The sequence below is a fragment of the Passer montanus genome, unplaced genomic scaffold, assembly GCF_014805655.1.
Source record: "Passer montanus isolate IOZ18808 unplaced genomic scaffold, ASM1480565v1 scaffold45, whole genome shotgun sequence".
In the NCBI taxonomy this organism is placed as follows: domain Eukaryota; kingdom Metazoa; phylum Chordata; class Aves; order Passeriformes; family Passeridae; genus Passer; species Passer montanus.
The window spans coordinates 3,328,282-3,342,466 of NW_024369373.1; the positions used below are offsets into that span (position 1 = coordinate 3,328,282).

Genomic DNA, 14,185 nt, shown 5'->3' on the forward strand with positions numbered 1-14,185 from the left:
GCCCAGGGTACCCACCCGTGCTTGGGGTGGGGGTGGTTGAAGGGTGAGAGAATGTCAGTGTCACTCTGTGTATCCAGGTGTGTGGAGAAGGCAAAGGAAAAAGGGGAGTTTGTTCCTTGGAAGGGAGGGAAATAATCTACTGCTAAACCAGTGATTTTTGTAGTAGATCAACATTTTTATGCTCAGTCCCTGGTATAACATGTTCTTCAAGGCTGTCTTTCCTAGACTACTGCTGTAAGCTGGTTCACCTTGGTTACCGACCCTTCCTTCCTTCCTTCCTTCCTTCCTTCCTGCACAGAGAACAGCACCTCAAGACGTTGTTAGAATGGGCACTCCTGACTGTTTGGGGTTTGCTTTGCCCTGCTCAATAAAAGAAGAGGGTTTCATGCAAGAGTTTTGTTTGAAGAAGCTGGGGCTGCTCTCTCCATCTCCCAGCTCTCCCAGCTCTGCCAGCTCATGTCATTGCTGCCTCCAGCTAAGCTGTTTCACAATCCAAAAATATGATGAGCCCTGAGAAAATGGTGTCCTAAAGACCAGCCCAAGCTTTTGCCATATTCAGCCATTGAGTGTTTGGGGTCTAGAATTCCCATTACAGATCACCACACCTGCTTGCTCACCAGAGCAGGCTGGAGCAGGCTCTGGCCACTTGGCTACTTTGGTGATTTAACCTGTCAGGAACGTGGGAGTACAGAACAAAGCCACAGCATAAATCCCACAATCCTCATCCTGCAATGAAATTCATTTGGACAGCATCATCAGGCTACTTTTTAGAGTGGTTCATCTTACCCTGAACAGTAAATTCCTACAGGAAAGTAATTTATGATCTGGGAGGGCTGTTACTTACAAGCTAGTAAAATAACTTTAGCTGGACTTTTACTACCTTCAGCAGCAAGCATCCGTGCTGAAGCCAGGAATGAGCCTTTTCTTCCTAGCTGTGATACAGTGTGATCTATCACAGAGCCACATGGGTTTTTGGCTCACATTCATCTTGTTTCCATGCAGTGTGTTTAAAAAGAAATCACTGATTTCTACTTGCAATGTTTACAGTCAGGTCACGTTATTTCAGCAACTGCATGAGCTTCCAGTGATTTATGCATAAGTAGGATCAGGGTGGCTTCTGGCATAGCTTGGGCACCCTGCTTGAGACCTGTTCAGAAATCAGCAGTCTCCTGCATCCAAGTCATCCAGGATCCCTCCATCTTTGGGTGGCTGAGTTACACTTTTGAGGTATTTTGTTCTTCTTGTTGACTGCAAGTGGAGTTCAGCTTGGTGCCTAATCTTTAGATAATCAACAAACGTCATCGCAAGTGTGTTGTATTATAACCATCACAGTTTTTCTGCTCCCTTCCCTGACTGTTCCTCAGGCACTCAGTACTTTTGGGTATCACCTCCATCATGGAAATGGCCTTAGCAGGTGGCTGGTTGTGGATCTCATCACACATTTTCCACAAATAACTAAAACCACAGAAACACAGCCCCCAGCTGTGTAAATGCCTCCTGTAAATGATGCACATAAAAAATTACTGAAGCACATGCTGGTGCCACTCTGATGGCAGGGCAGAATCAGGCCCATTTCACCCTTATAAAACATTCCTCAGAGATGCTGCCTTGGCTACAAGTTTCTGTTCAAACTGAGTCTTTCTAACCCTCAGAGGTTTGTAACCCACCTGTACCCTTTTACCATATTCAGCATGAGAAAGGATCTCCAGTTCAAATATTCATGTGCCAGTCAACAATTAGAATCCAGATTATTACTTTTATACCATGATTTTCCTGCTCTGTCTCAGGCCACAGCATGTGTGTGGGAGCATACAGCAACATTTAGCACTTGAATGCTGACCATGAGTAGACAAAGCATTTGGGATCTGCATTATGGGTAAAGAAAAGTAGGTCAAAACCCTTTGCAAGCATCTATTCTGTCTACAGGAAAAACCCATGATTTTAGCCTTTATGTTCAGGAGTTGCCAGAAAGTCACTGCTTTTGTGATTGTGGCCTCAAAAATAAAGTTTTGAGGAGCTATGTGCCCTCCACTGTTGTGCAAACCATGCAGGCACCTCTGAGCTACCTGCCAAGGCTGGTGTTGGCATCTGAGCAGGTTTTGCCCATGTAGCCTTCAAAAACTGGGAAAGATAAAAGCAAAAATGAAGCTGCAGAGAAAGCCCCAGCAGAGTGAGATTCCCTTACTCAAAAGACAAAAACTTAAGGATTAGGTTCAGATCAGAAACCTCAAAAAGTGGTGTGAATGTTAGAAAAAAATAGCTAATTTATCCAAGGGAAAGAATTTATCCAGTTTTGACACTGAGGCAAGAGGTCTGGACTTCCTGGTTGGAAGAGAAATAAAGAAGACCAGATATATGTGGGTTGAGCTTTCCATGTATATTTTTAATTATGGCACATCTATCATTCTTAGCACTGCCTTGAGCAAAGAAAGATAAAACAGCAAAGCAATAGCAAGATTTCCAGACATGTAACCAGTCTCAAAAATCAATGGGAGCTTGGTATCTAAATACCTTTAAAAACCTGATCAGTTGTTCCCTGAGGCCCCCCCTGAATATCACAGCCTTAAATCCTGGAGGATGTGCGGGCATTGCTCAGCCTGTGCAAAGCAGAGGGGTGCACTCAGGACAGCATTTAGCTTGTAATGTGAAGGACTGAAAAATTATTCATTTAGAGTTGTCTGATGATAAGAGCCACACACTCTTATCCTTCAGCATCTCTTGGTTACAGGCAGTGTGTGACTGGGTACCAGCAGCCAGTGACAGGAATTTGGTGAGTCCCCAGTTGTTTTTTAGGAAATATTAATTACCCCCACTTTTAAATAATTTACCTGGAAAATGTAAACCTTCACTAACTTTTGGTAGGAGAGGTGGAACAAAGGATGTTCACCTATAATTCTGCATACAGATAGAACCAATAAACATTCAGGCAAATTTTAAAAAAAAGGAAAACTCTTTCCAGTGAATATGAGGGACTGTGCTCATGCCTTGCCATGTGGTTGGAGCTGAATGGAATTCTGGCCATGCCTCCCTTTGCCTCCTGCCACGCTGGCACCACTGCACGTGCTCTTCTTGCTGCTGCTCACCCAAGGTTAGGCTACAGGAGAGACTTGCTTAGCCAAGGTGACTCTCGTCTGTTACACATCCCAGGGTTATAAATAACAGAACAACCTCTGTTTGAAGGGGGGGATGCTGACAACCCCCCTCCCTCCTTCGGGATGCTGAAGCAATTACAGGCAGGAGGAAGCCACAGAGCCCTTGTGCTGTTGCAGCAAACAGAGGCTTTGGGTCGGTCTTTGCTCCTCTTTAATTAGAGTTTATTGGTAAAGCAACTCCATTTTTCTGTTCCTGGAAAAGCGGGGTTGTCAAGGCCTAATTCCTTGGGCCTATCAAGTGTGAGATATGTTTACCAAGTCTCTCCAGGATTAGCTGGGTTGCTATCAAAACTGAGGAGTGTATTTCTATCAATGAAAACCACTATGACAAGGTCTGTCCCCTGAGACAAACGGCCTGTTCCATGGAGGCTTTAAATAGGAGCAATAATGGTAGTGAGCAGCACTGAGTTGAATAATTAGATTGTTCTTCATAAATCCTCAAGTGAAGACTTCCAAGCAGGTCCATTATGTGTGTCGTATGTTAGCACTGAGCTTTATGTGGTGTGGACACCTCTCTGTGCCGGGCTGCCGTGATGGGTGAGTAAATCACCAAAGATTGGGACAGGAGGAGTGCAGCTCCTTCCTCTCCTGCCTTTTCCCCCACAGAGATCATCTGCTCTGAACTGCAAACATCCGCATTATTTATCTCATTGCTCAAAGAGTTTTTGAGAGGACTAACTGGAGTAATTTCTGAATATTTATGCTTTGTTTGTTTATATTCAGAGACTGGAAAACACACATATTTTGTTCACGTCCCCAGACTAGTTCATTTACTGATTCACTTAAAACATCCTTTTGGATCCATTGAGAGATAACTTTTTCCTCAGAGGGATGCAGTGGTATAATAGCAGCTCAGTATTATCTCCCTATATTCTTGGTAGGATTTCCTCTTGCCAACTGAGAACTGATCTTTTCTTAAAAAAAAATAAAATTTCTCCATCCTCCCCTTTCAATTATTCAGGTTTTCTCTCTCTTTCTTGCTCTGTGTGCCAGATACAGGAAGAAATCTCAGATGAGCAAAATGTCATTTAACCCTAACACAGATTGGTCATTTTTAGACACTGTATAGGAAATCCTGGGAGGCAGCAGCATCTGCAGGCAGGGATGTACACCCAGCCAGTGCACGATGCAGGTGCCTGCTCAGGCAAGCACTTCTGCTCGACCCAGCTGCACTCCATTCCCTCAGAAACACGTTTGTCAGACCTGGTTAAACAATGCTGGTAAAAAGAACAAGAAATCACATTATTCCCCTGAGAACTGTGTATACACCTAACTATTTTGCCTGCCAGTAAGAATCTTGTGTCACTGTAAGGTTTATAGGAGCTGACTGGCAAAGGATGCCCTGATGATAAATAAAATACCCCTGTCCCATGTGCCATGACTCTGTGCAGCTGAGCAGCTGTGGTGTCCTTTTCACTTACCTTGGTACGAAGATGTGGCATCTGCCTTTGGACCCGTGGTTATGGGCAGCTGATGGGGTCCCACGAGGGGACACGTCACACAGCGGGGTCAGGAACAGGCACCAGCTGTGAGCCACCTTCTGATAAAGCTCTAGGCCTGCTGTCAAATTCTTCAGCTTGCACACAAGCTCTGGGGTGAGGTCTGGGATCGGTGTCATCCAGCAGCTCCACTGTGACCCACCGTTCTCTGGTACCAACTGCTTTGGTGCCAGGTCATCCTTCACTTGGCCCTGGTGGAAAAAGTTCTCCAGTGCTAAAACACTGCCAGGATAAATCATTAAACATTTTATAAGCCAATTTAGGTGATAATCATCAGGGTAATAGAAAAAATATTATCCATATTAATTTAAAGGTGCGCTGTGCTTCCCTTCCCGATTAGCGTATGAAACTCCTTGCCAGGCTATGAAAATAAAGTGACTGTGAGAATTTTTAAAGGCACATTCCTCTTTGCATCATAGGAGCATGAATTCCAGGAATTTCCTATCCACAAGAAGTTTGCATTCCTGGGATGAAGTGATTGCACCCTTGCACACAAACTGCCCTGATGCTGCAACAGCAGCAGCCCTGCTCCTTTCTGCTCTGCCTGGGCAGCCAGGGTTGCAGAGTTTCTTAGCTTGACTCCAGCTGCAAGTGCTGAGTGTGGCCGAGAGTCAGACACATCCATCTGAGGATGATTTTCAGTAAAATGCCTGGGAATTTATGCATGATTTTTTTCCCTAAATGTGGCCTTTCTTTTGGCTTCTGTTTTGTGCCAATCTGCTCAGAGCCAGGTGTGCTTTGTGCCCAGCTGGCAGAGCCAGCAGAGAAGGTTCCTTACAGAGGGTTTGTCCATATCTGCTCTGAGAGGGGACCAAGGGGCATTTGACCCTGGGGCACAGTAGTGATTCAGGTGATAATAACAGTTTGTGAATTGATTCATTAGTTGAGAAACCACCTTTAAACTTCCCCTGAAAAAAAACAGCTTGAGATATTTTAGTGTCACAGGTTCTGATCTTTACATTGGTGTGGAGGCACTGAGCAGAGCTCTGGACAGATCTGGGGACTCCTGTCCCACCCAGGGCAGGTCAGAGCACACAGTGCAACCCAAGAATCCTGCACCAAAAGAAATGTTCTACAGAAGTGGAGCTAGGTCTTCTCAGCTGGGTCTGGTCAGGTAAAACTGGTCCTAGTTTGGAGACAGGACTGAGTCAGCAGCCCCACTCCCTGCTGAGCCCTTTGCTCCTGGCACCGAGCTGCTGATCTGTAATGCAGCTGGACTGAGACACCCAGGACACTCAGAGGAAATGGGAAATGTGTCTGGACAGTAGATGATTCACAGCTGCTGGCAGCTGAACTGAAGTTTTCTGGATTTCAATTTTGAAGTCAAGCACCTTTATTCCACCCTGTTCCCACAGTGGGCACCTCCATCCTCTTATGAGCCTGGGCTCAGGGCTGTGTTAGTGCACAGCACCAGTGGCACTGCCTGCCTCAGAGGCACTCTGAGGAGCTACAGAGTCTTGAAACTGTTCCAGGACCGTGTGAGTGCCTTAAATACATGGATTTCTTCTTCCAGAGGGTAAGGTCCAGTTTTCAAAAGGTCCTGGGAAATCTCTGCCAAAGCCAAAATCTGGCTCAACCACCACCCAATTTCACTCTTCCTCCGTGCATCTGCTGCCTGGTCAGGTACCAGGCTCCCCAGTGCTGTTATCTCTCCTGAAAATAATGGTGGTTTGGGTTTTTTATGCATCAAGCACTCCCTCTTTTAAGATCAGGAAATATTTGCTGCAGAAACACAAGGTGTTCTTTGTTCTCCAAAGATTACTTTATAAAGCTACAACACATCAGACCCCAAACTGTTTGTAGATTGCCTGAATTTCCTAAAGTAGGTTTAATAAACAAAGAGTCAAGACTGAAAACACTGTCTGTTTGTAGTAGGATTTCTCATTACATTTCATGTCTATTGCAGCTTTATGAGGATATGCTGCTTTAACTCCTTTCTGATGCAGTTTCTTAATACAAGCAGATTTTCTAGATTAGTAAAGGTATAGGAAGCAAAAACCTGGAATTAGATTTGCAGAAATTCTGTTATTTATACTAGATAATAGACATTAAACCAAGACAAAAGAAATTCATTGTCACAATAACAAATCCATTTTAAAATCCATTTTCAAAGCAATCAAATCACTGCAGAAACCCAATGACAAGTATATAACAATAATGTATATTTATGTAGCAACTTTCACCAAAAGGAATCCAGAACCTGAGGAAGCACCAGCGTGGGAGGTGGCTCTGGGGTGGACAGATCCCAGGGAGTGTCACAGGGGTTCCGGAGCAGCCCTCACAAGGTCACTGGAACAAACTTGCCTTCATCTAAAAGACCCCCACATCTCAGGAAATGTGAGTTTTGCCTCCAGTTGAGCTGCTGTGCCTGTGGTCAGCACGCACATGAATGAGGGCTGAACTTTGCCTCTTTTTGCAAAGGGCTGAACAGCAAAAAGAGAGCAGTTTCCCCTTTTAAGGTCATAAACAGGATGAAAGTGCTGCTTCAGCCCGTGGCTGTCCTGCTGCGTGAGGCTGCCCTGGCTTTGGGTGCACAGTCAGAGTCGTTCTGCAAGGGGATTTTTACAGCCCTCTGAAAAACACCAATATATTTGCTACATGTTAATGGAAGCTTGACTTGAAGTCAGCTTGAGTTGCAGAACAGTGCTTATAATAATGATTTATGTATTAAATGCGGCTGATCTGTTATTTTTATTATCTTGATGCGTTTTTGATGTTCAGTTCCCCGAAGAACAGCAGCCAAGTGGCACTGAAACCAGCTTTGAACATGTGCATGTGTGCATGCCTTAGCAAACACGACCCATGTATGATGTTCCAGTCAGGGCTCTGAATAATCAGGTGCAAGTAACGAGCAGATCTGGGTGGGATGGCGTCACTCCATCGCCTCGGTGTGACAGTCATCTGTAGTCAGGAGGGTTTGTGTATTATCTGCAGGAGCTTTCCTGCCTTATCTGTGGAAAATTGATCCATACAGTCTCTTTAGAGACCTACATCAAATATTAATTTTGCCTATTTGTTCAATGTAATTAGCAGGTGTGATTAATCAATTAATCAATCTGCGATTCCTATCTGCAGTGCAAACAGCTGTGCTTGGAGGGGACACTGGGAGCAGAGATCCCCCAAAACACTCCCCAGTCCCCACTGCAGGGGCACCCCTGACCCCAGCTCGAGGTCTGCAGTACCCAGGGGTGACTCTGGCAGTGCAAAGTGCCCGGAGATCACAGCCAAACCCCTTGAGTGGGGACATTGCTGTCCCTGTCCCCTAAAGATCTGTGATGGCAGTGCCTTGCCATGGGGATGGGGGGCAGGAGGATGCCCCTAGGTGAGGTGTGGTGGCCCCAGTGAGCCCCCTGAGCAAATGGACTGGTGGGGCCAGGGCTGTACTGCTCCTCTCAGCACTCATGCTCCAGGCAATGTGTCATTTTGCCCGTGCCTGGAGGTGACACAGCAGAAAAGAGTTGCCAAAAGTGGGTGAACTCTTTGTGGCAGGCTTTTGGTGGTATTCCCAACCTGATTTTGCTGGTTCAAAGGATGCAGGTAAGCTGTGTGAAGTTCAGGCAGAAATAAGCTCTTTTAGAAATGCCAGACTTGCTGAGTGGGCAGCAGATAAAATCCCAGTCCTGTGCTCAGGGACTCAAGAACTTTTTAAAGCTCCTGAACTGTTGCTGAAATTCACAGAGGGTGGGGAGCTGGATTTCATGAGGAATTGAGCACCTTTGGGTGTTCCCACTGCCTGGGGCCCTTATTTGGGGGCAGAGGGAGGGGTATGACCATGGGTATTACAGGCAAAGCAGGGAGACAGGTCACTGTGCTAAATTGCCAGGTTTGAGACTTTGCATTTCCTGGTGGCAGGAGGTGAGGACCTGGCAGAGCAGCACAGCAGCACCCCGGGCTGTGCTCTGCTGAGGGCAGGAATTTGAACTAGTGCAGGCACAGGAGCCTCCAGCACCCCTCCAGAGAGTGGAGAGTTTATAGGGGACCCTATAAACCCTTTTCAGAGGGTCCAGAGTTTATAGGGGACATACTGAGGGACTTCACCACAATCTCCAGCATGCACAGGGTTTCTTCCAGCACTATGGAAGCTCATGCTCTGCTTTTTAGTAAATGTGGCATGACCAAGGAGCTGGGTCAGCTTTCTGAGTGCCCTCTGATGCACTACCCCTGGTTCAATGGCATATTCTGGATCATCCCCATTCTATTCTTCCTAGTTTTCTCTGCTTTCCTCCTGCTATGGGGAGAGTTCTCTCTTGCACCTTGCTCACCATCACCCTGAAGAACCAGGATCCAACTGCTGAGATGAAATAGGAATATAATCCAGGAGTACCCAGGGATGTCTTGACAGTCCCACTCAAGGTCTGCCTGAAGTTCTTTTCCTGTTCTGTGATCTTTTAGCTCAGCAAACCCTTTTGCTGTAATATAAATCCCTCTGGACACCCTGACCTTAACCTGGCCTAGGGTGGGGTGCTTTTTTCTCATTTATTGGGCTCATTGGGCCTGATTTCATTCCTGTGCACTGAATGCTTTGCTGACCCAGGAAGATTTGATGTTCCACAAAGAGAAAATGCCCCCCAGAAGATGAACAGGTCTTGGTTTCAGTGTGATTTTTGGATTAGAACTGCCCAGAGTAGCACTTTCCTCAGAATAGTTTTTCTGTGGAGTAAAAAGTATGTCTCCATCTGATGCCTTGAACTGTCATCATAATAACCTCAAATATAGCTGTCTTCACCACATCACCGTCCTCCTCTCTGACCCATAAAGTTTTACCATTACAACCTGCCCTTAATCACCTAACCATTTCCTTAGTCTTTCAAGGACAATGGTTTTTATGCCATACTTGCTAACCTTATGTATTAGTCTACCATCCTGGGCTGAGTTTAAATGACTCTTCTGAAATCTATGTGGATTAGCTCCACTGCTTCGATCCTGCATGTTTTCCATCTTAGCTCCTAAAACAAATTCTGCCAGATTTGTCAGACAAGATTTACCCTTTATGGAGCTGGGCAGATACATTTTTATCAGTTCATATTTCTCCAGATGTTGGGTGATCTCATTCCTGTTAACATCTCTAAAATCCTGCCTCTGATTAAAAAAAATAATAAAAAAAAAAACATTCTGCAGGTTTGGGGCCAGACTTTCAGCTGGTGGGAGTGAGTTTGTGTGTGCATGTGCACCAGGTTTCATGAGCATCTGTATTGGCTGATATCTATTGCAAATACGTCTTGGTTTCTACCTATCTCTTCTCATAGATGCTCAGAAAATCTTTGCTTTGTATCAGTTTCTCTTTACCACTTTTTAACTCCTAAAAATGCCTCAAACCCCCTGTTACAGAGCACTTAATGTCTCCTGCTGTTCCATTAAGCAGTGTGGGCTGAAAGTACACTCTGCACTCAGCCCTGCCTCCTTCCCCATGAGTATGGGTATGAGTTTGGTATGGTGATTATTCATGCTCTCAGCATTTCCCTGCTCGGCTGTCACAGGAAACTTTGCTTCTCAGTCCCTCTCCCTGTGTTATTAAGCTCTCTTGACCACCTCTCAGTGGTCTGGAGGCCTCCCCGTTAATCTTGTCTCCTTTACCTGTTTAAAAGAAATATTTTATTGTTTTTATTCACCCCGTGGGCCATTCATCTCTCTTTGTCATATTTGGTTTCCTAATCAGCTTTTTACATCTTTTCAGCTTTGCTTTATAATCCCTTTCATCCCCTTAATATTTGCCTTCTCACCCATGTCAGCTGCATCTCTTGTCCCTCCGATAGCTTTTATGACTTCCTCAGTGATCAGCTTCATCAGAAGCAGGCTCACCCACCCCTGCCTGACAGAAATCGCTGTTTCCAAGTGCTGCACTCATTTCCTGAGTACAGTTGCTGTCTATGTAAACGAGAGCTGTGTGAATAGGCACTGGTGCCTCTTATATTGACTTTTATTTCTTTCTCGCTGCTGTTTGCTCATGAGCAAATGGCACTATTCTCACATGCACTCATTGCTCCAGTTTGCTTCTGAGTAGCTCGGTGATTTTACCTTTTTTCCTTTGCAAATGGAAGGCACCCCCAGCAGAGAGTCACCCACACAGACTGCCACAGGTCTGAGAAATGTGTAATTTTCTTAGAGGGACTTAAAATACTGTGGGACCGTAGCTGGTCCATTCTGCTCTCTGACTAGCAGTAAAATCCCCTTTGCCATCAACACAGCTAAAAACTCTTACAAAGAAAGTCAGAGATGGTGGATGGAGCACAGGAAGGGAAGCAGTGAGTTAAATGACTTGCCTAAGGCCATCCAGCAGGTAAGTGGCAGAGACAAAAACAGACTCTGCTCGTCTGCCCAGGACTGTATCCACTGAGCCAGGATAATTCCTGGCAAAGCAGCAACAGAGAGGCCACAGACTCAGATCATTACTCATTTGGTTTTATTTGTTCCAGCACTAGGTGATGAAATGCAAATGGTACAGGCAGATGCGCAATTTCAAATCCTCTGTGTGTCACGACTCCAATATCGGGGCAGGCTTTCCCTCCCTCTGCAGAGATGTGCTTCTGAAGCTGCACGGGGGCATGGAAAAGGGTACTCCGTGGGTTCATGTGCTCAGGGAAACCTGAATTGGCAGAAATTTCTTTCCCAAGCAGATTCAGTCCATTGTAGTGTGAAAAATGTGTAGTTACTCACACACACACACACACACACACACACACACACACATTTATGTGTTTTTGGCAGTCCAGGTTCCAGTCTCTATTGTAGTCTCTTAATCTTCAGGCTGAGGAACTGGGGAGGAGGGAAGAGGCAGAACAGGAGGAGGACCAGGGAGATCTGCCCTGCCCCACACCCAGTCCAGATGTGCACATCTGGCAGCCCCAGAGCAGGGTGAGGGCTGCAGGGAGAGGGAGGAGAGGGGCACACCTGGTGCGTGGCCAGCACTCAGCAGGGGAGTCCCCTCCCTCACCAAAACCCTTGGGCCAGTGTGGAGCAGAGGGCTCAGCAGCGGTGTTTGGGCAGCAAAGTGGGTTTTTAATATATATTTAAAAGAAAGAGCTGGCACAAAAAGAGGTAGGAATGAGCTGCAAGTGTGAGAACGAAACCACACCTTTGTTCTCCTAATGCCCTTTCGCCTGCTTCGTGGTGATTAGGGTTGGTCGAAAACTTCTTCATGCTATTTACATTTTTGACATATAATTTTTTTTGCTTTCTTGCCAGGTTTTCAGGCTTTTTCACCAAAAAAAAAAAAAAGAAAAAAAAAAAAAAACAATTAGATCATCCATACAGCCTTAAGATTTAATAAACTGTTCTGTTTCTTGGGGTTTTTTTCTACTTTTTTTTCAGTTCTTCAGCAGAATCATGTTGCAATCAGAAAAAAGATTGTTCAAGAAAAGGCACTAATTAACATTTTATTGTTATAATTATTTCCATCATATTCCCTCTGCTGTACAGGTCCTCTCTTTCATCATTTATTACAGTGATGTAACTATACAACAGGGCTTGTGTACAAGACAAAGACAAAGCTGAAGGCTTAATTCAGCATCGCAAGCGTGATGAAAGGAACAAAGGATGATGCAGCTATGCCCTGATCCGGCAAATACTTATGCACATGGATAACTTCACTGCCAGGAGTATTTCTGCTGGCAGTAACTGTGCACTAAAGTGTCAGCAGACTTTAAGTCATAGGGCCTGATTTAAGCTCTGCCCGAGTGGGTGCACAAACTCTGACACGTTTGAGCAGGGGCTTTGCCAGTACTTACTTAGGGAAGCATTTTAGCGCTGCCGAGTTTACTTGCAACCTAATCCTGAGCATGCACAGGCTTTTCCGGGCTCCGAGCACACGCTCCAGCCACCAGACGTGACAGTGATTGATGACTTGATTCATCACTGCTCTGTAAAATTACCTCTGGCGGGCACTGCCAGGTGGAGCAGCGCAGCTCAGCCGGGCAGGGCGAGCAGCGGGCACCGCGCTGGCCCCGGGGCAGGGATGCTCTGCCCCAGGGATGCTCTGCCCCAGGGATGCTCTGCAGAGCCGGCTCCCTCCCCTGCTTTTGTCCTGGTCCTCTCCAGAAATTATGTCTATGGTGAAGGAAACTCCCAGGGACCACAATCCCATGCCAGATAGGCATTTTCCAACCCTGCGGGGGGGCATATTTCTACACTTCAATTAGCCCCTTAATTGAGCTATTTGCAGGGGAAGGCTCAAGGGACATGAACACCTATTTCCTTGCAGTTTAACTACCACCAAATCTAAAGTCCCTTAAGTAGGAAGAAATATAGTGTCTCCAGAAACTTTGTCACAGCCTAATATTTTCCTGACACAGTAACATTAGTATCATCAAACTGTGGTATGAAAAATATTCAATTATAATTGAGTTTTGATTTAATGATTTTTTTTTTAAAATGTATTTTTAGACAAAACAGTGTGTATTCCCTCCAATTACCTCTAAAACAAATAGCTAGTTGAGTTTTCAGGCCAAATATTATGGACCAAATTCTCTCCTTGTGTCAAGTTTAAAAATAGTACAATCACAATATTTCAGTGGTATAAATTTATAGGCGAATGAGAAGAACAACATTAAACCTATCCTTAGAACCATAACAGGATGTGTACCTCACTTACAGATATATATATCAAGGGGATATCTGGAAGTTTTAGGCCTAAATTCAACTGGACTTTGCAGCCTTCAGCCCAGCCTGTCCTCCAGTCCCTCTTGCAGAGCAGGTGGTGGATGTGCAGGAGGCAACAACTCTAAATGGAATTATAGGCTGGTTTGGGTTGGAAAGGACCTTAAAGATCATCCAGTTCCAACCCCCTGCCACGGGCAGGGACACCTTCCACTGGACCAGGTTTCTCAAGGAAAACATCTCCTTCAGAGCCAGCACCCCAACCTACACCAAACCAAACTACACAGAGCAATCAGGTGATTAAAACCAACCCTACTCAAATGTCTGTGTGACTGCCTCAGCAAGAGCCCTGTGCTGAGGTTCTTGGTGTTCCCTGAATGTAATATTTCTTTATGGTCTTTCCCTTAGCAGTGGCACTGTGACTATAACCCTAAACCTGAGCTGTGACTCTTAGGTCGAGCATTTCTTTAGAATAATTCCCACAAGTGTTGTCAAAGCCAAAATTAGCATAGCTGTGGGGCCTCTGCAAGTAACTGCCACAGAGAAGCTGAGAGGCTTTTTTATGATTCTTCAGTAAACCAGACCAACCATGCATTGAAAGTCATCCCAAAGGCAAATTATCTTTACGATCAAGGGACTTCAGTTGTTCTGGGCAGTTTTCCATCAGGGCCTTACAGGGAAAGCTGCTGCAACATCTCACTTCTCTGTGGGATGACTGGACACAAGTAATAAACACCCGAGACTGGTGTTTGCCCTGATTTCCATCTCCTGTCTCCTGGCTGAAATAAATGTGCTGTCACATGATAGGAGTAGCCCATGAGACTTATGTATTATTATATCCAACTTGAAAATTAACTCTAATGCGAGTTGCACACAACACCAATGAAAGTAACCATTAATTGTTAATATAAACTATTAATGAAACACCAGGATGAAGGTCAA

The 14,185-nt window shown here is 45.3% G+C and overlaps 1 protein-coding gene across 1 annotated transcript in view; it reads left to right on the forward strand.

The window, feature by feature from the left end:
• MAF (MAF bZIP transcription factor) overlaps positions 1–14,185 on the forward strand; it is a 183,864-nt gene that overhangs the window by 70,783 nt on the left and 98,896 nt on the right. The gene's annotated exons all lie outside the window — the stretch shown is intronic.